Here is a 12,876-nt window from a genome sequence, read left to right as displayed (position 1 = left end):
TAATTGAGAATTTAAATAAGCATTTTTCTACGGCTGGCCATGCTTTCCACCTAACTACCCCTACTGCATTCAACAGCACTGCACCCCCACAGCTACTCGCCCAAGCCTCCCCCATTTCTCCTTCTCCCAAATCCATTCAGCTGATGTTCTGAAAGAGCTGCAAAATCTGGACCCCTACAAATCAGCTGGGCTTGACAATGTGGACCCTTTCTTTCTAAAATTATCTGCCGAAATTATTGCAACCCCTATTACTAGCCTGTTCAACCTCTCTTTCGTGTCGTCTGAGATTCCCATAGATTGGAAAGCAGCTGCTGTCATCCCCCTCTTCAAAGGAGGTGACACTCTTGACCCAAATTGCTACAGACCTATATCCATCCTACCCTGCCTTTCTAAGGTCTTCGAAAGCCAAGTCAACAAACAGATTACCGACTATTTCGAATCCCACCGCACCCTCTCCGCTATGCAATCTGGTTTCAGAGCTGGTCATGGGTGCACCTCAGCCACGCTCAAGGTCCTAAACGACATCGTAACCGCCATCGATAAGAAACAATACTCTGCCGCCGTATTCATTGACCTGGCCAAAGCTTTTGACTCTGTTAATCACCACATCCTCATCGGCAGACTTAGTAGCCTTGGTTTCTCAAACGATTGCGATTCACCAACTACTTCTCTGACAGAGTTCAGTGTGTCAAATCGGAGGGCCTACTGTCTGGACCTCTGGCAGTCTCTATGGGGGTACCACAGGGTTCAATTCTTGGGCCAACTCTTTTCTCTGTATACATAAATGATGTCGCTCTTGCTGCTGGTGAATCTCTGATCCACCTCTACGCAGAGGACACCATTCTGTATACTTCTGGCCCTTCTTTGGACACTGTGTTAACCTCTACGGGCTAGCATTGAGAATTTTGGAAAAAATATGTGCCCATTTTTAACCTGTTAGGGTATAGGGGGCAGTATTTTCACGGTTGGATAAAAAAAATTACCCGATTTAATCTGGTTACTAATCCTACCCAGTAACTACAATATGCATATACTTATTATATATGGATAGAAAACACCCTAAAGTTTCAAAAACTGTTTGAATGGTGTCTGTGAGTATAACAGAACTCATTTGGCAGGCAAAACCCTGAGACAGATTCTGACAGGAAGTGGATACCTGATGTGTTGAATTGACTTTAAGCCTATACCATTGAAAAACAAAGGGAAGGAGGAATATTTTGGCACTTCCTATTGCTTCCACAAGATGTCCCCAGCCTTTACAAAGTGTTTTGAGTCTTCTACAGTGAGATCTGACTGAAGAAGAGCGTTGGAACGGCGATGGCCCATTAGACACCTGGCGTGCGAGTTGATGGTGGGTAATCTCATTCCGAAACGTTTTAAAAGAGAACCCAATGGTCCGCCTTGAATTTTATTCATGTTCTGGTTAAAAAAGGCCCTAATGATTTATGCGATACAACGTTTGACATGTTTGAACGAACGAAAATATATTTTTTCCGTTCTTGAAGTGAAGTGAAGTCCGGCTGGCTTAGATCATGTGCTACAACACGGAGGTTTTTGGACATAAATGATGAGCTTTTTTGAACAAAACGACATTCGTTATGGACCTGGGATTCTTTGGAAGTGACATCTGATGAAGAGAATCAAAGGTAATGGATTATTTACATAGTATTTTCGATTTTAGATCTCTCCAACATGGCGGTTAGTCTGTATCGCAATGCGTATTTTTCTGGCGCAGTGCTCAGATTATTGCAAAAGTGTGATTTCCCAGTAAGGTTAATTTTAAATCTGGCAAGTCCATTGCGTTCAAGAGATGTAAATCTATAATTCTTTGAATGACAATATAATATTTTACCAATGTTTTCTAATATTAATTCATTATTTTGTTGTCATGACTTGACTGCCGGTATTGGAGGGAAACGATTTCCTGAACATCAACGCCATAGTAAAACGCTGTTTTTAGATATAAATATGAACTTGATAGAACTAAAAATGCATGCATTGTCTAACATAATGTCCTAGGAGTGTCATCTGATGGAGATTGTAAAAGGTTAGTGCATAATTTTAGCTGATTTTATGGTTTTGGTGACGCCTGTCTTTGAATCGACAATACACTACACACAGCTATTGTCAATGTACTCTCCTAACATAACCTAACTTTATGCTTTCCCCGTAAAACCTTTTTGAAATCGGTAAACGTGGTTTACCACATTTTTTTATCCAGCCGTGAAAATACTGCCCCCTATACCCTAACAGGTTAACAACCCTCCAGACGAGCTTCAATGCCATTCAACTCTCCTTCCGTGGTCTCCAACTGCTCCTAAACACAAGTAAAACTAAATGCATGCTCTTCAACCGATCGCTGCCTGCACCTGCCCGCCCATCCAGCATAGCTTCTCTGGACGGTTCTAACTTGGAATTTGTGGACAACTACAAATACCTAGGTGTCTGGTTAGACTGTAAACTCTCCTTCTAGACTCACATCAATCATCTCCAATCCAAAGTGAAATCTAGAATTGGCTTCCTATTTCGCAACAAAGCATCCTTCACTCATGCTGCCAAACATACCCTCGTAAAACTGACCATCCTACCAATCCTCGACTTCGGCGATGTCATTTACAAAATAGCCTCCAATACCCTACTCAACAAGCTGGATGCAGTCTATCACAGTGCCATCCGTTTTGTCACCAAAGCCCCATATACAACCCACCACTGCGACCTGTATGCTCTCGTTGGCTGGCCTTCACTTCATAATCGTCTCCAAACACATTGGCTCCAGGTCATCTACAAGACCCTGCTAGGTAAAGTCCCCCCTTATCTCCGCTCACTGGTCACCATAGCAGCACCCACCTGTAGCACGCGCTCCAGCAGGTATATCTCTCTGGTCACCCCTAAAGCCAACTCCTCCTTTGGTCGTCTCTCCTTCCAGTTCTCAGCTGCCAATGACTGGAACGAACTACAAAAATCTCTAAAACTGGAAACACTTATCTCCCTCACTAGCTTTAAGCACCAGCTGTCAGAGCAGCTCACAGATCTCTGCACCTGTACATAGCCCATCTTTAATTTAGCCCAAACTACTACCTCTTCCCCTACTGTATTTATTTATTTTATTTATTTTGCTCCTTTGCACCATATTATTTATATTTTAACTTTTAACTTTCTTCAAACTACAAATCTACCATTCCAGTGTTTTTCTTGCCATACTTTATTTACTTTGCCACCATGGCATTTTTTTGCCTTTACCTCCCTTATCTCACATCATTTGCTCACATTGTATATAGTCTTATTTTTTTCTACTGCATCATTGATTGTATGTTGTTTTACTCCATGTGTAACTCTGTGTTTTTGTATGTTGTCGAACTGCTTTGCTTTATCTTGGCCAGGTCGCAATTGTAAATGAGAACTTGTTCTCAACTTGCCTACCTGGTTAAATAAAGGTGAAATAAAATAAATAAAAAAATATCCATACCATACCGGCTTAACCGACTATATCTTAAAACCTCTTGAGACTCTCATCCCGTTAGCGGGATCATTTTCCAGCGAAAAACTCCTAGCGACATTAGCATAACGAAATTCAATATTTATTTTTTTTCAAATATAGGACTGTCTCATATCGTTTTATAGATACACCTCTCTTGAATCGACCCTCGTTGTCCGATTTCAAAAAGGTTTTACAGGAAAAGCACAATATTAGATTATGTTAGAGGAGTACATGGTAAAAGTAGCATCATATGAATTTTCCGACCAGGCACATGCATCACATATAACCAAAAAAGAGCTAAATGCAGCACTAACCTTTTACAAACTTCATCAGATGACACACCTAGGACATCATGTTACACACAGCATGCAATCTTTTGTTCAATAAAGGTCATATTTCTATATAAAAACAGCATTTTACATCGGCACCTGACGTTGACTAACTATTTTTTCATAAAATGCGTCCCGGGAAACAGTGCTACAATTTTATAAATTACTATTCGAAAACGATTTTTTTTTTTATATTGTCAATCTAAGATTTATAGATGAATATCTCTTGAAAACACCCGTCATAACAGATTTTAAATTAACTTTACAGGGTAATCACACTTTGAGATAAAAGGGGATGCGATACTCAGAAAATGAGCTAGAAAGCCTAGCTCGTCGCCATCTTGGAACAATCGCACATCACATCTGATCTTGTATAATATTGCCAATAATCCCTCACCTTTAGTTGTCTTCATCAGAAAGCACTTCCCGGGATCCCAGGTCCACGACAAATGTATTTTCGGTCGAAAAAGTCCATCCTTTATGTTCCATTAGCTTGCTGTTGTTAGCGCGTCCTAAGGCTGTAACCAAATGTTGATCCGTGCGCGGCACTTGGCTAACAAAAAATGACTATTTTCCCTTCGTTAGGTTTGTTCAAACATGTCAAACGTTGTATAACATTAATCTTCAGGGCCTGTTTCAACAAGAGAGCCAATCAGATTCGAGTGGGACGATTTCATTGTGTTTCAAAACGTTTCCAAAGGTGGGGGCAGACACGGCCGCCGACGTCACAATGCTGATGGCCCTCCTACTGTGACCAATTGCCACATCGTCTCCTGCACTGAGTTTCGACAGCAGAAGCTTCAAAACACTTTGTAAAGACTGGGGACATCTAGTGGATGCACTGGAAAGTGCTCAATTATCATTTTTTCACGTTGTGAATTACAGGGAAGGCTGTGAAGTCGAGTCCACAATTCAAAATCCCACTTCCTGGTTCAATCGGTCTCGGGGTTTTGACTGCCATACGAGTTCTGTTATACTCACAGACACCATTCAAACAGTTTCAGAAACTTTAGGGTGTTTTCTATCCATATAAAATAAGACTATGCATGTCCTAGCTTCTGAGTTTGATTAGTAGGCCGTTGAAAATGGGAACTAATTTTTTCCAAAATGCGCTGTGGCGCCCCCAGTGGTAGGATATACGCAAGAGGTTAAAATACCCCTACCACATTGTCTTACCATACTACACAATATTATACCACAACCATACTGTCTTACTATAACTTACTATGCCCCTAGCATACTGTCTTACCATACTATACCTCACTATACCATTACCACACTGTCTTACCATACTATACCATACTATACCCTACCATACTGTCTTGCCATAGTATACCTTACTTTAGCCCTACCATACTGCCTTACTATACCATACTACCATACTGTCTTACCATACAATGCCTTACTATACCACTACTATACTGTCTTACCATACTATACCTTACTATACCCCTACCATACTGCCTTACCATACTATACCCCTACCATACTGTCTTACTATATATTACTATACCCCTACCATACTGTATGGTCCCGTGTGGCTCAGTTGGTAGAGCATGGGGTTTGCAACGCCAGGGTTGTGGGTTCGATTCCCACGGGGGACCAGTACGGAGAAAAAAAAATGTATGAAATGTATGCATTCACTACTGTAAGTCACTCTGGATTCGAGCGTCTGCTAAATGACTAAAATGTAAATGTCTTACTATACCCTTACTATACATTACTATACCCCTACTATACTGTCTTACCATATTATACCACAACAATATTGTCTTACTATACTTTACTATACCCCTTCTATACTGTCTTACTGCTTTAAAATGAATTGTGCCAATTCTACAGCTCTGGGAAGGGTATGGACCTTCCTGCTTACCTCAATCGTTTGCATACGAATGATTTGCGAAGGACCTATGAAGGCCGTATAAAGGGTTAATAAAGACTTCGTAGAGACTTTAAGTTGTTTTTTGTTTGAAGCTGTACAGAATTACATCAGGTCGTTTCTGAACATCAGGGAAATATATAGGGCAGTATAAACATTTATCTCTCACAGTGTTTTTGTATGAGTGGGGTATGGATGCTTTCTTCTGTATGTTATTTTGTGTGTGTGTGTTTGTGTGTGTGTATTCAGTTTGAATAGGCCTCTCTGGCCTAGATAACAGCCATTGAGCTGCTAGCGGAGAGAGAGAGAGGAGAAGAGTCGCTGCATCGGACGGATAAAAGGCTTAGGAAGGAGGGAGGAGAGGAAATGAGGAGAGCAACAAAGACCCAAATGTTACCCTATTCCCTGTAAAGGGTACTAATTTAGATCAGAGCCCTTCGGGGCCTGGTCAAAAGTAGTTCACCATATAAGGAATAGGGTAACATTTAGAATGCAGATAAAAGGCTAAGGGAGGGGACGAGAGGGCGAGGAGAGGAGAGGGCGAGGGGAGGAGAGGAAAGTGGGGAGGAGAGGAGTGGAGGGGGGAAGAGAGGAGAGAGAGAGAGTGCGAGAGAGACAGACAGACAGACAGACAGACAGACAGACAGACAGACAGACAGACAGACAGACAGACAGACAGACAGACAGACAGACAGACAGACAGACAGACAGACAGACAGACAGACAGACAGACAGACAGACAGACAGACAGACAGACAGACAGACAGACAGACAGACAGACAGAGGGAGTGATACCTAATCAGCTGTACAACTGAATGCCTTCAACTGAAATGTGTCTATTGCATTTAACCCCTCTGAATCAGAGAAAGTCTACTTGCACGTCATTATAACAAGTGAAATAGATAATAAACAAAAGTGAAATAGATAATAAACAAAAGTGAGCTATATGACATTTTGAAATGTGTCTATTCTATTCTATTTCACTTTTGTTTATTATCTATTTTACTTGTTTTGGCAATGTGAACATATGTTTACCATTACAGCAGGTGTGAGCAAAGCATGTTGAGCATCTGATACCTTTTAGTTCGCAGGATGGGGGTTGTGGGGGCGTATTAGTGGGGGTTGGGCCTATTACTCTGCTCACGGTCTGAGTATATGTGCGGCTGTCATGTTGAGGTCTTTACTGCAGGGTCGGGGGGGGGGGGCAGAAGCGGCATAAGACTGATCTGGTTGGGCATATAGAGGGTGTGGCCAGGGTTTGGAGTGGTCTCAGCAGGTTAGGGTGTGGCTGATGATGCTGTGGTCTGGGTGTAGGTCCTCTTGGTGTGGGTTCTCTCTGTGCAGGTCCTTTGGGAGGGGGTCTGGGAGGGGGTCTGGGAGGGGGTCTGGGAGGGGGTCTCGCTGGTCTGGGAGGATATTTGAGAGGGGGTCTCGCTGGTCTGGGAGGGGGTCTGGAAGGTTGTCTCGCTGGTCTGGGAGGGGGTCTCGCTGCTCTGGGAGGGGATTTGGGAGGGGGTCTCGCTGGTCTGGGAGGGGTTTGGGAGGAGGTCTCGCTGGTCTGGGAGGGGGTTTGGGAGGGGGTCTCGCTGGTCTGGGAGGGGGTTTGCAAGGGGGTCTCGCTGGTCTGGGAGTGGTGTCCGTTGCTCTGTTACTCCTGTGTGAGGTGTTGGGGCTACGGTTGAGGGTGACGTCCTTCAGGGTCCTGGCGAAAGTTGGGATTGCTGCCTTGTAGAGGTGGACCTGGTCGTAAAGGCTGTTCATGTCCAAGGTGGAGTGGTGAGCTAGGTAAACATTTGGTTTTGAACACATTCCCGGGAAATGCTTGCATTCACTCGTTGTATTGTGGCAGGGCGAAAATATTTTCGTGGATGCAGGATGGAGACTTGTGCATTGGGGAAAGTAGAAGAAGCTTTTTGAATCACTGCTTTGTCCACCCTTTCCTGCTTGGCTCTCAGGTCGTTTGTGCCTGTGTGTTTTATGATGTGGCTGGGGAACCCTAGTCGGTATTCTGACAGCAGCTCCAGGGCACTCCGATTGTTCGGACACCAGAGTTTAGCCCCTTGGTGTTTCGGTGGATCCTTGTGTTGTGAGCTATGAGAAGAGACAGGTGAAGTAACATGTCTCGCAAAGTTTTACAACTGCCAGGAGGCAGTTACAGCTACATTTCATACTAAACCATCGGCATAACTTTACCACATTCATGACTAGGTGGAAATAGAAGTACAGGCTTTGTCGCTGGCAATACCTTTCGATACGGTAGACCATTCCATTCTTGTGGGCCGGCTAAGGAGTATTGGTGTTTTTTAGGGGGTTTTGGCCTGGTTTGCTAACTACCTCTCTCAAAGAGTGCAGTGTATAAAGTCAGAACATCTGCTGTCTCAGCCACTGCCTGTCACCAAGGGTGTACCCCAAGGCTCAATCCTAAGCCCCACGCTCTTCTCAATATACATCAACAACATAGCTCAAGCAGTAGGAAGCTCTCTCATCCGTTAATATGCAGATGATACAGTCTCATACTCGGGCGGCAGGTAGCCTAGTAGTTAGAGCGTTGGGCCAGTAACTGAAAGGTTGCTGGATTGAATCCCTGAGCTGACAAGATATAAATCTGTCGTTCTGCCCCTGAACATGGGCAAATTCCCACTGTTCCCCCGTAGTCAGTCATTGTAAATAGGAATTTGTTCTTAACTGGCTTGCCAAGTTAAATAAAGGTCAAAAAGTTCGCGGAAAAACATCTTGGTTTGAAAGGTGTATAAGAAATAACACAAGAAAAGGCTTTATAAAGTTGTCTAGGAGCTAGTGTACGAACGTATACTTCGGGAGAAAGGAGATATTATTGGGACGCACACAAGGTCTCCTCCACTCAGCCTGGGTTCACCCAAAGTCTCCTCCACTCAGCCTGTGTTCACCCAAGGTCTCCTCCTCTCAGCCTGGGTTCACCCAGTCTCCTCCTCTCAGCCTGTGTTCACCCAAGGTCTCCTCCTCTCAGCCTGTGTTCACACCGGATTCCTCCTCTCAGCCTGGGTTCACCCAGTCTCCTCTTCTCAGCCTGGGTTCAGGAAATAGCTCCTTTCCCAAAACAGTTCAGTTCCAAACACCTGAATCCTTCCTCCCCTCCCTCCCTCTCTCCCTCCCTCCAACCCATCACCACATGACAGGGTTGATCATCACGGCCTGTTCTTTCCTCTTTTACATGGTTATGAGGTCACACCGGGGGTGTGAAGTAATTAAGTAAAAATTATTTAAAAGTACTTGTTTTTGGGGGTATGTGTACGTTATTTTAATATTTTTATTTTGACGTTTACTTTTACTTCACTACATTCCTAAAGAAAATAATGTACTTTTTACTCCCTACATTTTCTCTGACACCCAAGAGTCCTCGTTACATTTTGAATGCATTTTGAATCAAGAGAACATCCCTGGTCATCCCCACTGTCTCCGATCTGGTGGTGTCACGTCCTGACCGTAGTAAGATGTTATTTTCTATGGTAGAGTAGGTCAGGGTGTGACAGGGGGTGTTTTTCTATGTTTTGTATTTCTATGTTCATGTTCTAGTTTTGTATTTCTATGTTGGTTTTGTTTGGGATGATCTCCAATTAGAGGCAGCTGGTCCTTGTTGTCTCTATTTGGAGATCATACTTAAGTAGGATTTTTTTTCCACCTGGGTTTGTGGGAGATTCATTTTGAGTTGTGTATTTTTCACCTCTGCGTCACTGTTTGTTGTTTTTTGTCTTTCAGTTTATTTATGTATTTGCACAGTTTCACATATTTTCACAGTGTAAATAAAAATGTGGAACGACACACATGCTGCACCTTGGTTCTTCTCCTTGATAACCGTGACAGGAGTAATGAGAGTACTATTTACATTTTGAATCAAGAGAACATCCCTGGTCATCCCCACTGCCTCTGATCTGGAGGACTCACTAAACAGAGAACATCCCTGGTCATCTCTACTGCATCTGATCTGGAGGACTCACTAAACAGAGAACATCCCTGGTCATCTCTACTGCATCTGATCTGGAGGACTCACTAAACAGAGAACATCCCTGGTCATCTCTACTGCATCTGATCTGGTGGACTCACTAAACAGAGAACATCCCTGGTCATCCCCACTGCCTCTGATCTGGTGGACTCACTAAACAGAGAACATCCCTGGTCATCCCTACTGCCTCTGATCTGGTGGACTCACTAAACAGAGAACATCCCTGGTCATCCCTACTGCCTCTGATCTGGAAGACTCACTAAACAGAGAACATCCCTGGTCATCCCTACTGCCTCTGATCTGGAGGACTCACTAAACACACATTCTTCCTTTTAAATTATGTCTGAATGTTGGAGTGTGCCCCTGGCTCTCCGTAAATAAATAAATAAAAATATTGTGTCGTCTGGTTTGAGTAATATAAATGTAGTGTGGTTCGTTCTGCGTTGTGTACTTTTAATCAGGACACTGCCACAACTGGAATTATGATGGTTGAATCATGTTTATTGGTCCTGCACACGAAGAGACAACACACAATAGGTTAGCCCTCGGTGCAGTCACAGCTCTCGGGCACCTTGCTAGCTGAAGGTCCGGCAAAAGAGCGGGAACTGCATACATACATTCAGTGCCCAACAGCACACTATACAATACAGTTAAAATTATATACAACATATTCGGAACAAAATAAAAGACATACCTGCACACGAAGAGACAACACACAATAGGTTAGCCCTCTTTGCAGTCACAGCTCTCGGGCACCTGCGTGACCACATAGCAACTCACTCAAACACGGTCCCAAATACTCCCAAGTTACAATAGGTACCCTAATTAGCGAGCTTGGTGAAAGTTAACGTAAATCTTTATAATTGTTCACATTGTAACAAACCCTATAATTGCGTAACAGCACTTTATGTAACTTTACCACAGTTTTATATTGCCAAATTACAGCGCCAAGGACAACATACCTTGCTAGCTGAAGGTCCGGCAAAAGAGAACGATAAAAGGGTCCGTAAGTATGGATAACCCGCGATGGACCAAACCAAAATATACAAACTTTTACAATTAGGTGTATTTACAATATAGATATCAAAAAATGTTTGTACACCGAAAAATAACATTAACTATGCTGCTGTAATTAAATAAAGAAAACACATTGAATTATTATTATTGTTATTAACTTATTAACATCCCCTCTTGCCCTGGCCTACTTGAACTGTCCTTGCGTGCAACTTGGTGCATAATCTAGGGGAACAACATCACTCTACTACATTCACCCCCACTGTTTTACACTAGATTATAGGCACAAAACAAAACACATTACCTCGAAGGTAACAAAGCAAAGAAAGAAAGAAGAAAAAAAAATTCACACCCACAGAGCGATGGAGTAACCCAGTGTAGTCCCTTAAGTCTAGACCCACAAATGGTCGATCAGCTGGAAAGCTATCCCGCGAAGGATTAGGAAAAATAAGAGGTAGCTAATCCCTTATTCAACCGTATACAAAAAAATGCCAAATACATTTTATGCTGATGAACTACACACAAAGTTACATGAATTGTCAAAAATATTAGACCAACCCACCAATCACTCTAAGACCCAGTTAGATTACCATATACACACAAAAAATATGAAAAGGTAGGCAATATCCTACCGTCACTGAGAAACCAAGAACGGTTTCATTTCCTGTGTAGACATAGTTTGGATTAACCTATCCACTGGCTTAATAAATCTACCTAGTCTAGTCCGAACACCCTCACCCAAAAACCTAGCAGGAATGTCACGGACAGCCCTAACCGTGCTCAGAGGCCTAACCTCAGGTTTGGGAATACTACAACTCGGCCTATCCGGAGCCAGCACACTTTCAGTTACAGACTCAACACTAGTAGTGTCAGACGACTGATCAGAATCCTGGTAGATTGCCACAGACCACACTGACAAAGCATCTTCAACCAAGTTAACAACATCTGTCACAGCACCATCCCCACTGAATGGAGTTTCGCCATCAGAACTCTTGTATGCTTTGGGGATCTCTCTCTGGTCCACTTCTACTGAGCACACCTCACTCAAGGGGACGTCATATGGCCTTTCCACTTCACTTCCATCAACTGGGACTACACCATCTTCTTGGAATATCCTCCCAGAAGACTCAGGAAGGCTTGCTACCCAGTGGACAGTCCTTGCGTCACTCCCATCCATTTTGCTGGACGCTGCAGACATCTCAGAGAACACGTCACCACTCGATAGATATCCGTGACTCTCAGGTTCCTCCCATGAAGGCAAAGGCAGAAAGTTGACTGGCATAATCAGGTTCCTATGCACCGTCTTGATGCGTCCAGTGGTAGGGTGCTGTATACGATATGTGTTCAGTGAGCTGTTCTTCGCAACAACTATGTACACCGCACTGTCCCAGCGATCAGCCAGTTTCTTCTTGCCCCTCTCTCCCTTGTTAGCAAGTAGAACTCTGTCTCCCTTCTCTACCGAATGACCCTTCGACCGTCTGTTGTAGACCTCGGCTTGTCTCTTTTGTTGCTTACTTGCATGCTGCTGAGCCAATGTCATGGCTTCTCTCAGATCCTCACCCAAAGACTGGACATACTTATCCACATCGACCGTGTCCCCATCCAACAGCACACTTTCAAACATAACATCTACTGGCAACCTAGGGGTGCGTCCAAACATCAAGAAGAAGGGCGGAAACCCAGTAGTCTCGTGAACAGTGCAGTTATAGGAGAATGTCAATGTGTTCAACATCTGAGGCCATTTAGCCTTGGACCTAGCTGGCAGAGCTCTAATCATCCCCCCCAGCGTGCGATTTAGACGTTCTGCTTGACCGTTCCCCATGGGATGATAAGGTGTGGTGTGGGACTTTCCAACACCAGATAACTGAAGTAATTCTGCAATAAGTGAACTTTCAAAGTTAGCACCCCTGTCAGAATGGATACAATCAGCGAACCCATAAACGCAGAAGAAATTATTCCAGAGAACACGAGCCACAGTCTTAGCAGACTGGTTTGGACACGGATACGCACATGCCAGCTTAGTAAAGTGATCAGTCACTACTAACACATCAATAGACTTGTTGTTTGAATCTTCTGCAGTCCAGAAATCAATACACACCAGTTCCAAAGGTGCCATTGTCACAATGGAAACAAGTGGAGCTCTTGCTTCAGGCTCAGGTGCTTTACTCAACACGCATCTCTTACAGTGGGCCACGTA

Source organism: Salmo trutta, chromosome 14 (genome assembly GCF_901001165.1).
Source record: "Salmo trutta chromosome 14, fSalTru1.1, whole genome shotgun sequence".
NCBI classification, from domain to species: Eukaryota; Metazoa; Chordata; class Actinopteri; order Salmoniformes; family Salmonidae; genus Salmo; species Salmo trutta.
The sequence above is the reverse complement of the archived record's forward strand: the minus strand, read 5'-3'. Positions refer to the sequence as shown.